Here is a 13,690-nt window from a genome sequence, read left to right on the forward strand (position 1 = left end):
CAACTCTGGGGTAGGGTCATTCGAGTACCGATGATCCACCTCAAGGTAGAATACACCAGCCTCTGCCGCTCCACCCTCACAGTTCTTTCCATTTGTGCCTTGTAGGAGGTCCTCTCCCCTATAAAATCCACCTTAAGGTCTTCCCATAATTTACAGGATGAGACAGATTCATTCTTATTAAACCTGACATATTCCTCAGTAGCAGATGACATATTCCTCAATGGCAGATGGCAAAATACTTTATCTGCCAATAACACTGCATCCAACCTCTGCAGTGCACGCTGGGAGGAGCCTGACTCCAGGACCAAGTCCAGAAAGAGTGTGACTCCTGGTCCGAATTACAATAGCGGAGTAGCCCGCCTTCCTCACCCAGGGGAGAAGACCCTACCCACTAGAAAAAAGTAAATTCTCGAGTAAATGGGGCGAAAAAAGAAAATGTATTTTACCCATGGGTGTAGAAAACACCACAGATCCGCCCCCCTCCCCCCCCCCCCCCCCACCAGCCCCAACATCTGCTTCATAAAAGCTAACAATGCCTTTGCTACCCCCAATCGAGCTAACTGTCTAGACTTGGGCCTAGATCGATCCACCTTCGGATCTAGTACACAGTTTAAACCCCTCCAAAAATTAATTAATTAGTCAGGAATGGAGACCAGCAATCTCCTAACAAACCCCAAATCGTCCCAATTTGGTGCATAGACATTCACCAGAACCACCAATGTGCTGGCCATCACATATCTGCCGTTGAGTGTCTGCCATGGTCTTAGTAGCCAATAAAAGAATCCTTACCGTCGAAGCCTGAATGAAATACCTGGATCACTGATCCCTTCTGCAATCTGTTCTGGTCCCTTACCTGTAAACTAGTCTCCTGCAGAAACACCACATCAGCACACAACATTTTCAGGTGAGCAAGTACCCTCGACCTTTTCACTCGGCCACACAGCCACCTTATATTCTAGGTGACCAACCAGATTGGGGGCCACCCACCCCCTCCCCCTTATCCTGGAGTCAGTCATATCCATCAAAAGGGAGTGTCAAGCAACTACTTTGAGTACAGGCACAAGGCCCACAAAGTGACCACCAGCAAGACAAAGCAAAGAAAAATCTGTAGTCACTGTCAGCGAACTAACCCTGCCCCGCCTCCCCAACATGCCTCCTCCCCCTCACCCACCTCCCACCCGCCTTCATCCCCACTCTATATTCCTCTAGGGCCGCAGTTGAATTTCTCTCTTTGAACTTTCTAAAAGCCTCCTCTTCTTCATTATCCAGTTCTGGATTGTTCTCGACATCAGGGTTCCCTGAACCTATTGCTCTTACATTTCCCCCCTGTAGGGAACATGTTGGACCTGTAGCACAGCACGGTAGCACAGTGGTTAGCATTGTTGCTTCACAGCACCAAGGACCCGGGTTCGATTCCCGGCTTGGGTCACTGTCTGTGCGGAGTCAGCACGTTTTCCTCCTGTTTGTGTGGGTTTCCTCCAGGTGCTCTGGTTTCCTCGCACAAGTCCCGAAAGTCCTGCTTGATAGGTGAATTGGACATTCTGAATTCTCCCTCAGTGTACCCAAACAGGCGCCGGAGAGCGATGACTACAGGATTTTTCACGTCATTGCAGTGTTAATGTACTTGTGACACTAATAAAGATTATTATGATTATTTCCTTTTTGAATGTCCTCCATTCCGCTGTACATTTTCCCGCAAGAAGCTGTCCCAGACAACATTGGCCAGATCCTGCCTTATTTCAGTAAAATATGCTTTGACCCAATCCAAAACTGTCTTTTGCAGGTCATCTTTTATTCATCTATAACAAACCTGAATAGTACCATGTTGTGGTCGCTGTCACTAAAATGCTCCCCCACTGCCACATTGAACACTGTCCGACTTTGTTCCTCAGAACCAGATCCAGCACTGCCCCATCTCTTGTTAGGGTTTCTGCATTTTGATACAAACAAACTCCCCTGAATACATTTCAAGAAATTCACCCCGTCTAAACCCTTTACACAATGGGCACGATCGAACAGCGTCATTGTCCCCGCCTCAGTGACACGACAAGGCCGTTAAATCTCGCGAGAGGCCTCTTGGCCAGGCCCAGGAGCAGGCTTACAAGGAGGTCCTCCTCCCTCCGCACTGGCTGAAGTTTCTCTTTATATGTGCACAAATGATTATCCAATGAGTGTCCCCCACTTGTACACACCTGCGTGAATTCATACAATTGACACTTTAAAGGTAGCCATAGGTGACATTATAAATGGAAATCAGGAAATGGCAGGCTGACTGAATAGATTCTTGTATCAGTCCTCACTGATGAACAGGGGGTGAGTAAGAAGTAACAGATGCACGAAAAACTGAAACAAAGGTCGGGGAAAATTAAATATAATCATATTAACTAAAAAATCGTAATGGAGAAAATTATGAGATAAAAGCTAGACCAATTTCCAGGACCTAATTGTTTCTACTCCAAGGTATCAAAAATAAGTGGAGAAACAATAGATGCTTTACTCACAATTTTTTTAAACTCTGTAAATTTGGGGCGGGGGGGGGTTCGGGATTCTCCTTTCCCCGAGCCGTATATTTCTCGGCAGCGCACCATTCGCTGGTGGCGGAATTCTCTCCTCCCGGCGCTTGTCAAAGGGATTTCCCAGTGAAACCCCACGCCCCCAGGAAAACCCCTGGCGGGGGTGGATTGCCAGTGGGAAAAGAGAATCCCGGCCAGGAATTAGCACCTTGCATTAGAAAACTACTAACACTATTCCATTATTTAAAATATGTAGGAAACATAGACCAATTAGTTTAACATCAGTTATCGGAAAGTATCTGGAATCTGTCAATAGGGATAGGGTGAATGGAGCAGAAGGTGATATAGTGGCAATGTCCCTGTCCCTGAATCTGTATTCCAGGAGACATGGGTTGAATTCCTACAACAGTAGCTGATGGAATTTAAATTCAATTTAAATAAAAACCTAGAAGTATAAAATCTATTGTAAAAACCCATCTGGTTCATTATAGTGTCTTTTAGGAAAGGAAATCTGCCATTCTTACCTCGTACAAACCCACATTAATGTGGTTGCCTCTTAACTGCCCTCTGAAGTGTCCTAGGACAGGATAATTTGGGAGTGGCAACAAATGCTGACCTTTCCAGCAACACTCATGTCCCAGCAAAGAAAAATAAGTAAATGTGCATTTGGGTAGGTGAGCGAATCAGACAGAGCGAGGACCGATTTGTAAAGAGCAACTCATGTACAACAAGTGTAAATTATTTTTTTAAAGGAGATAATAGAAGTAAAGCCTAATAAGGAAGTGTTTATGAATGTTATTTATATGGAGCGCCAAGGGCTATTTCACAAGGTTCCACAAAACAGACTGTTAACAAAGTTGAGTATACATAGAATTGGCAAGGTGAGGGAATCGGTTAGGAGGGAAGAGACAAAGGCTAAGAGTAATGGATATTCTAAGGTTAGTAGGAATAGATCAGAGGTATTTCCTGGGAATTTATTCTATGGCTTCAGCTTTTTACCAAATGTGTAAATGACGTAATAGAGAGACGTTTATCTAAGTTTGCTGGCAACACTAAGTCAGATGGCATAGCTACGAGTATAGATGAGAACAAAATGTTACAAAGGAATGGGCGAATGCGGCAGATGAAGTTCAATGTTGGAAAAGTGTGGGGTCATCAACTTTGGGGCTCAAGTAAGATAGCTAATTATTTCTGAAATGCTGAGCAGCTCGGAATTTTAGGTGAGCAGATATTTAGGGGCCCAAGTTCAGAAATCACTAAAAGATCTTGGGTAGTTATTAAACAATTTTTTCAAAAGTTAATAAAATGTTGTTGTTTTATCCCAGGAAGGTTGGAATACAAAAGAGAGGAAATAATGTGACGTCTAGATAAATATTCTGTGCAACCCAGTCTAGAGTGCAACGTTCGCTCCTGGGCCCTACACAAAGAAGATTACATTGTTCATGTGTGGGTGCAGCAGTGATTGACCAGTTTGATTTTGGAATTCAAGGGTTAACTTATGAGAACATGTTGCAATGATTATGCTGATATTTCTTTGAATATAAAAGATAAATGATTTTTCTATCTCTGTTAAATGACCCATTAATAATTTTGATAGGGTAGATACAGAGAAACTGGGGTGAAAGTTTAATAGCTACCCCCCCTTCCCGCCCTTCCCAATACCCCACCACCACCATCCCAAGGGGTACAGGGTTTGTGATGTGTGATTGATCCAGGCTCATTTCTTTCAATGCAGGAATCAAGTTAACTTTGTGCTGCCTGCTAATTAACATGATTGCCAACTACAAATAGTGCTAAACAAAAGATGAGCAGGATAGATGGATTGACTGTGGTAAATTGGTCCTTGGTGTCCAAAGGTTAGGTGGAGTTACGTGGAGAGGGCAAGGGTTTGGGCCTAGCTAGGGTGGTCTTTTAGAGGGTCGGTGCGGACGTGATGGGCAGAATAATCTCCTTTTGCACTGTCGGGATTCTCTGATAAGCCTATTGTTGAACTGCAGCATGAGATGAGGTGCACTGTGACTGGAGCAAGTTCTGGAAGTCATTCCACAACTGATCCTGACCTGGGACACGCTCAATAATGTTCCACTATGATTCCCCAATGCTGCACTGGAGGCCTTGGTCAAGAATGTGCAGAGAAGAGATGGGATATGCTCTCTCCATAGCTGGCCAGGAGGTCCTTTGGACAAGCTCTCAGACGGAAATTGGAGCATTTAGCTCTGGAGATCAATGCCAGGGGTCAAGCCCCAAGGACCCGGATGCAGTATTGCAAAACGTTCAATGCAAAAGATCATTTAAAAATTTTCAATTTTCATCTCACGAATGGCATCACTTGCTTCAGACACTGCTCAATGCACCATTCTTCCATCACTCACCAACAGCGATCTCTATCAATCAGGACGCAAGCCTAACATTCTTCGCTTCACCCTGGCACACTTAGCACTGCTGCAAGCCTTGCATTATATCTCTCAACTTGCACACACTGCCAATTTTTCAACCACGACAGTCATGCACAGTGCACTATCTCACTGACACATATCACTCTCTTTTGCAGAATAAGGTAACGCAGATGTTCACTGGTTGGGGACAGACACAACTGAATATCCTTCATCCCAAGGAGGAGACAATGACAATGACAAAGATCTGTAGAGGGGCAGGTAGTATTGAGGAAGCAGGTGGGCTGCAGAAGGACTTGGACAGGCTAGGAGAGTGGGCAAAAAGTGGCAGATGGAATAGAATGTGGAAAAGTGTGAGGTTATGCACTTTGGAAGGAGAAATGGAGGCATAGACTATTTTCTAAATGGCAAGATGCTTAGAAAATCAGAAGCACAAAGGGGAGTTTGTGTTCATGATTCTCCTAAGGTTAACGTGCAGATTCAGTCGGCAATTAGGAAGGCAAATGCAATGTTAGCATTCATACCGCGAGGGCTTGAATACAAGACCAGGGATGTACTGAGGCTATATAAAGCTCTGTTCAGACCCCATTTGTAGTATTATGAGCAGTTTTGGGGCCCAAATCTAAGGAAGGATGTGCTGGCCTTGGAAAGGGTCTAGAGGAGTTTCACAAGAATGCTCCCTGGAATGAAGAGCTTGTCGTATGAGGAATGTTTGAGGACTCTGGGTCTGTACTCGTTGGAGTTTAGAAGGATGAGGGGGGATCTTATTGAAACTTACAGGATACTCAATGGCCTGGATAGAGTGGACGTGGAGAGGATGTTTCCACTTGTAGGAACACAATCTGAGACTAAGGGACAATCCTTTAAAACAGAGACGAGGGAGAATTTCTTCAGCCAGAGGGTGGTGAATCTGTGGAACACTTTGCCGCACAAGGCTGTGGAGGCCAAATCACTGAGTGTCTAAGACAGAGATAGATAGGTTTTTGATCAATAAGGGGATCAGGGGTTATGGGGAGAAGGCAGGAGAATGGGGATGAGGAAAATATCAGCCATGATTGAATGGCGGAGCAGACTCGATAGGCCGAGTGGCCTAATTCTGCTCCTATGTCTTCTGGTCTTATTATTGGAGTGACCAGGCTGTAACCAGCAACAAAGGGCCTTGACAAAGGGTCATCTGGACTCGAAACGTTAGCTCTTTTCTCTCCCTACAGATGCTGCCAGACCTGCTGAGATTTTCCAGCATTTTCTCTTTGGTTTCCGATTCCAGCATCCACAGTAATTTGCTTTTATCCTGTAACCAGCAACATATCTATTCATGCCTATTCCTCGAGTTGCCCATCATCACAAACTCTTTTCTCAGTTCCAAGCTACAGGTGCCATAAATATATACTGTTTGATTTCCCTTCCAAATCTTTGGTTTTCAAAAGCTTCCGCTCACCCCTGGATCTAAACATAAAGTGCTCCTGAATCAAGCTCTGGATGACATGGACTGCTTGGTTTCACCTCATTCACCTGAGGAAGGAGCAGCGCTCCAACCGCTAGTGACATCGAAACAAACCTGTTGGACTTTAACCTGGTGTTGTAAGACTTCTTACTGGTTTCACCTACTTAGTGCAAATGTAAAGAATTTCCGACAATCACCATAATCCCCAGTGAAACCAACTTGCTTTTGTCATATGATCCAACAAAGAGAACTCAATGAAATTTCATTTCATTTCATTTCATGTAAATAGCTGGATCCATGTATCTGAAAGTTTCCAAAGTGTTCGAAAAAATCTAGTCCTTTCCTTTTAGAATTCTAATCCACTAGGATATTCTACAGTAAACAAGCAGTGCTCCTACAGATTGATCATAACCCCATCAAAAATGTTTATTCCCTCTGATTCACCCATTTGATATGGTTGACACCATAGAATTCACAGTGCAGAAGGAGGCCATTCGGCCCATCGAGTCTGCACCGGCTCTTGGAAAGAGCACCCTACCCAAGGTCCACACCTCCACCCTATCCCCATAACCCAGTAACCCCACCCAACACTAAGGGCAATTTTGGACACTATGGGCAATTTAGCATGGCCAATCCACCTAACCTGCACATCTTTGGACTGTGGGAGGAAACCGGAGCACCCGGAGGAAACCCACGCACACACGGGGAGGATGTGCAGACTCCGCACAGACAGTGACCCAAGCCGGAATCGAACCTGGGACCCTGGAGCTATGAAGCATTTGTGCTATCCACAATGCTACCGTGCTGCCCCATTGAAGGTTCTGACAGGAATTAATTGAAAGCATTGATTGAGAGACCTTGGGCGGGATTCTCCGCGAACCGGCAGGGCGGGCCACACCGGCACCGAGAGTGGCGTTAACAACTCCGGCATCGGGCCGCCCCGAAGTTGCGGAATCCTCCGCACCTTCAGGGGCTAGGCCGGGGCTGGAGTGTTTGGCACTGCGCCAGCTGGTGCGGAAGGGCTTTGCGCCACGCCAACCAGCGCCGAAAGGCCTCTGCCGCTTGGCGAGAGTTGGCTCATGCGCGGGAGCGCCAGCGTGTGCTGGCATCATCCCAGCACATGCGCAGGGGCGTTCTTCTCCGCACCGGCCATGGCGGAGGTTGGCAGCGGCCGGTGCGGAGGGAAAGAGTGCTCCCACGGCACAGGCCCGCCCGCGGATCGGTGGGCCCCAATCGCGGGCCAGGCCATCGTGGGGGCACCCCCCGGGGCCAGATTCCCCCCGCGCCCCCCGAGGACTCTGCAGGCTGCCTTGGCCAGGTCCCGCGGTAAGGACCTGTTGTGATTTACGCCGGCGGGACCCGCCAAAAATGAGCGGCCACTCGGCCCATCGCGGGCCAGAGAATCGCCGGAGGGGAGCTGCCAGCAGCCGCCGACCGGCGCACCGTGATTCCCGCCCCCGCCAAAACCCTGGCACCGGAGAATTCAGCAGCCGGCGGAGGCGTGATTCACGCCGCCCCCCGGTGATTCTCCGACCCAGCGGGGGATCGGAAATCCCACCCAATTCCTCCATTTCCATCTTTGAGGTCATCATCTTTTCCAATGTCAGTGAAGATGGACTAGATATGACCCTCGCTGGCCAGTTCACTTCTGTACATGTGAGATGGATGGGGCAGCACAATCCTATGTACAGTTTGGTTAGTTAGGATAAGGAGAGTCACACGATCATGAGTCTCATGTACATGAACACCACCCGGAAGCACGTGACAATTCTGGAACTTAATTCGGGCTGTATTGCTCAGGAGGTTGCGATCCAGAGAGGATCAATGACCAGGGGGCAAAGGTTTAAGGTAAGGGGCAAGAGATTTAAAGGGGGACTTGAGAAAAAGCTTTTATACCCAGACGGTGGTGGGAGTCTGGAACTCAATGCATGAAAGGGTGGTGGAGGCAGAAACCCTCATAACATTTTGGTCGTATTTAGATGTGCACTTGTGATGCCAAGGGACAAGGCTATGGGCCAAGTACTGGAAAATGGGATTAGACTAGTGAGGTGGTTGTTTTTGACAGGAGCAGACGTGATGGGCCAAACGGCCTTTTCTTTGCTGCAGATCTCTACTACTCTATCTGAATTCACCTTTCAAATTGTTTTTTTCTGCCCAAGAAATATTACCTAATTAGGAACTGCAAAGTTCGGTTTAGTCAGGTAGAAGCTTCCCACTCAAAGGTGGGATCGACTTTGGAATAGACATGTTTTTGAAGAACGAGGAGATTGAAGGACGTAGTGATTTAATGATTGGAGGCACTGCGATCTAGCAAAACTTCAATTCCGGGGATCCCAAAAGAACATCTGTGCCTGCCCAAGACCAGATTATTTTTGCTGAAGTTTTCCTTTGCGGTGTATTTTGCAAAAGTGACCCTGAGCACACTCCATCAGCATCAACTTCATTCAAGCCAGATTCTTCCCAAGACTTTACCATCTCCACAAGTAATCCTTTCCTGATATCCTTTCGGGAAAGCAGGTCATAAAACGGTGAATGAAGTTCAAACGCCTAACACTCATCGAACTTTCTTAAAAATTCACTTTCTATAGCAACTGAATTCAAAGGCTTTCCTTCTCTACCCAAGAGAATAACCAAAAATGAGTTAAAATACAGCTAGGATAAACCCTCAAAAACAGTCCTGAAATGGGCATTATGGTATGAAAAGGCAAGTTGGGCTGACAGACAAAGCTTGTGCGATACCACAATTCTAACTACAGATACTACAGATATATTCTTTTCACTTTCATCAATTTACTTGCATTACACAAATGGTGAATTTGCCGTAGTGGCAGAGTTTGAAATTCCTGAAACATCTGAAGTATGAGGTTTATTTTCTTTTTTGAAAAAAATAACTTTTTATTGGCATTTTCAACATTATGCATGTCATGATATGCAAACATGCAGCTAATGAACACATAGAATAGGACACGACCAATGAGCAGTCAGGACACTCAGGGGTGGTATCTCATGATGAAAGGGATGAGGCACTCACACCCCGCCTCTTTCCACAGACCAACATCTGCAGAGTGAGTCAGAGTGTATCCTCAGCATCACACCCCAGCACGTGGCTTAGAGCAAGGCTGGTTCAGTTAGACTGAGTAAAGAAATTTAGATTAGCAGAGAGTCGAACTCATTGTGAACTGTGCTAATAGTTCAAGAAAACACATTGAACTCACTTCAAAGTCTGGGGCATCTTTCACTCAGAATTGCATCAAGTGGCAGCTTGTGTTATTCCAAATTACATAACACGACATGATACCGGGAGTCTGTTCAATCTAGTTAGTTCAATTCAGCAAGATCCGTGACGACCAGCGAATGTATACCGGCACAATGGAAAAGATTCCGGCTCCTCACCAGCTCAGGACCTCCAGCAACCTCAGTGCCAACTAGCGGACATTCAAGCAGAAATGTCAGCTTTACGTCGAAGCATCAGACCTCAATGGTGCGTCTGATGCATGGAAGATAGCTCTTTTCCTCACTACAGCGGGTGATCATGCCTTGGAAATATTCAACTCCTTTCACTTCGCCGAAGACCAGGACAAGACAAAGTTTCAGACCACCTGAACAAGTTTGACAGCCACTGTGAGGTGGACACCAACAAAATCTTCGAGCGCTACATATTCAAGCAGCGATTGCAAGGTAAAGGCTAATCCTTCAACTCATATTTAACTAACCTTAGACTGCTAGCGCAATCCTGCAACTTCGGTGATATCACTGACTCCATGATCAGAGACCAAATCATTTTTGGAGTTCACTCTGATCCTCTGAGAGAGCAGATACTGAAGATCAAACATATGACCCTGCCAGTTGCGATTGAAACATGCACAGTGCATGAGCACGCTGAAAATCGCTATTCCCAGTACAAAACGGCAGAAAATGATAAACTAGCCTCCCACGAGGCGGAGAGTGTGCAGGCCATCTCCCGGATGCAGCACCTCAACATTGGCGAAAGCGGCCATTTTGCGTGCTCTTCCCGGGGCCCAACGCATGCGCGATGCGAACGGGATAACTATGCAGCCGAAACCTGCAATGTGCAGGTGCAGACGTCTGAGAATCACACTGCGCATGTGCAACGATGCACGGGGCATCAGGACGCTGGCGTCATGATGAGTTCGAACTGTGGCACCGCCCATTTAAAGCAACACTGCCCTGCAAGAGGCAGGCATTGTTTAAACTGTGGGAAGCCAGGCCACTATGCAGCCTTGTGCAGATCTGCACCGGCAGTCAGGAGCCAGCGCTCCCAATTCCGATGCTGGCGCATCCGGAGTGTGCAACAATGCCTACAGGATTCTGATCCCGGCAGTGCAACGGATCCAGATAATGAATGCCTGGACAATGCCTATCGTGTGGGCATCATTACAACGTGTGAATAGGCCACACCAGACTCATCGCAAGTCCAGTCAATCCTAGCTGTGGATTCCGAGGACGAATGGCGAGCAGTGATGAAGGTCAACCACTGTCCCATCCAGTTCAAGCTGGGCACAGGTGCCTCTGCCAACCTCCTCTCACAGGCAGACTTCAGAAGCATTAAGAAGCCCCCCACGATCCTTCCAGCTGCCTGCAAGCCCCTGGATTACAACGGGAATGTCATCACGCACTGGTATCCTGCCATCTGCACGTATCCAACCGATACACACAAGCACGGTTACGCTTTGAACTTGTTAAGCCGGACGGGGATTCCCTACTAAGTGCGCACGCCTGCAAGCAGCTGAACCTCATTCAAAGGGTTTACACCACGACATCCTCCCATGTGGATCTTCAGGCCAGCATCGACGACATCCTCGCCCAGTATCCAGATGTGTTCAACGGGACGGGCACGCTGCCGTATCGATACAAGATTCTGCTACGACCTGATGCCAAGCCAGTGGTCCGTGCACCACGATGTGTCCCTACTCCAGTGAGAGAGCGCCTGAAGGTACAGCTCAAGGATCTTCAGCAAAAAGGCATCATATCCAAGGTCACCGAACCGACTGACTGGGTCAGCTCGATGATGTGCGTAAAGAAGCCTTCGGGGGACCTGCGCATCTGCATTGATCCCAAGGATCTCAATAAGAATATCATGCGGGAACACTATCCCATTCCGAAGCGGGAGGAACTCAAGGGTGAGATGGCACACGCGCGCTTCTTCACCAAGTGAATGCATCACAGGGATTTTGGCAAATCCAGCTGGAAGAGTCCAGCAGAAGGTTCTGCACCTTCAACACGCCTTTTGGCAGATACTGCTACAATCGCATGCCATTTGGCATCATCTCGGTATCGGAGATATTCCATCGCATCATGGAGCAGATGATGGAAGCCCTGCCCCTCTCCACAGACCAAAATCTACAGAGTGAGACAGGGTGTATCCTCAGCATCATACCCCAGCATATGGCTTAGAGCAAGGCTGGTTCAGTTAGACTGAGTTACTACATTTAGATTAGCAGAGAGTCGAACTCATTGTGAACTGTGCTAATAGTTCAATAAAACACATTGAACTCACTTCAAAGTCTGGAGCATCTTTTACTCAAAACTGCATCAAGTGGCAGCTTGTGTTATTCCAAATTACATAACACAACAATGTACATGAATGTTTGTGTTTATTTATTGTACAGTGTATCACAAAAAGGCCTTTATCTTACTTTACTTTATTTACAGATTGTTGCCGTCTAGTTTGGCGAGTCCGCCCCCACTCCCATCTTACCCTCCCCATCTCCCCCCTTTGCTATACTCCATGGTCGATCAGGGGGTGTGCTCCCCCTTTTCCTTGTTCCCCCCCCTTCTCTTCTTCCTTTGTCGGCTTCAGGCGTTTTTTGTGTGTGGATGAGTGACACAATACACACTCCCAACTCCCCCGGCCCAACCCAACCCCACTCCCCAACTGATACTTGATTTGATCAATTTTCTTGCCTTTTGGCAAGAATGGAAAGAAAGATTAAATAAAGTCACTTAACGCATTCACAACTCAAAAAAAGGAATAGTCAGTCTTGAATAAAATAAACTTACAGGCAAGACAGCAGCCAACTATGCTCTAGACAATCTTTGAGATGTGTGTTCAGACAAATAAATACATACATGTAGATAGGTAGAGCTGTGCACATAGAAAAATGCACAATTACATACTTTTCTATTGGGAGGCAAACACATAATGATCACTTATTGTCATAAATAGGCTTCAACGAAGTTACTGTGAAAAGCCCCTAGTTGCCATGTTCCGGCGCCTGTTTGGGAAGGCCGGTACGGGAGTTGAACCTGCGCTGCTGGCCTTGTTCTGTATTATAAGCCAACTGTTTAGCCCACTGTGCTAAACCAGACCCTAATTAAGGGCCATTGTGAGTGTGACTTGTAGAAACCAACTCATTTAAGTTTAATTCTGCCAGAGGTTTCTTTGCAGCCGACATTGGGGAAACTAACATTTGATTAATTAATTAAAGCCCTCCCCCACCCAGTTCTTCACAGATCTAGTGATACCTACACATAAGGTGACTGCTTTAGACGAACAACCTCCAGTCCCAGTAAAAAAAGAGCTGAACTTCCTTGATCTAACTTTCACAGGCATATGGTTGAAACACTGATTGTCTGCTTATAGCATGCAAAAGTAGAGGGACCATTGACCATACATGCATATGTCAGTTGGGCCAAAATTTATTTCCAGATATTTTACTCAGTTCGATCAGTTTGTATGTGAATATAGGTGGACCTTGATTTTGCAAAACTTATACTGAGGAAATCATTATTTTCAAATTAACTGTTCAAATCTAAGATGAGATATACACCTTTGCTCTATCCTTGGGTAATCTGGAAAGAAAATCAGCATAGAACACAATTTAAAAATCCTCCAAAAAAGAGCTTCAAGTTACGCCCTCCGCACCACTGACATCCAGTCACCCACCAGTCCCAAGTTTGATGCTCTTATACAAGTTCCTGCATCAACCTCAGAATGTTAGCAACTAAAACCTGATGGACAAATGTCATCCAAGGATCTGCTTGTATGTTGTATGGGCAAGATGTTCAGAAAAATAAGTCTTGCCAAACTCGATGAACAGGCAGCTGCACCTTCTTGGCCCAGAATAAATGAGAAAGATCAGTCGGAAAGAGAACAGAAATGGAAATGAACTACATTTTCAGAATTTGTTTTGTCTGTCCAGGCAAAAATGTTTGTGTGGAGGGTTAAAAGTACCTCAAAACATGCCATTTTCTGGACAGTATTGTCTCTGAGTGAAGGAAAAACAGGAAAACCTGGATGTGCAGGGCACTGGTAAAACCTGTCCAAACTGGCCTTGTATATGTTAAGATGAACACCAATATTATTGATTTTTATTGTG

At 46.2% G+C, this 13,690-nt stretch overlaps 1 protein-coding gene across 1 annotated transcript in view; it reads right to left on the minus strand.

Moving 5' to 3' along the window:
• The window catches only part of LOC140410474 (CUB and sushi domain-containing protein 1-like), a 3,392,839-nt gene that overhangs the window by 2,541,272 nt on the left and 837,877 nt on the right, over positions 1 to 13,690 (minus strand). The window lies entirely within an intron of this gene.

The sequence above is a fragment of the Scyliorhinus torazame genome, chromosome 4, assembly GCF_047496885.1.
Source record: "Scyliorhinus torazame isolate Kashiwa2021f chromosome 4, sScyTor2.1, whole genome shotgun sequence".
Taxonomy (NCBI): Eukaryota; Metazoa; Chordata; class Chondrichthyes; order Carcharhiniformes; family Scyliorhinidae; genus Scyliorhinus; species Scyliorhinus torazame.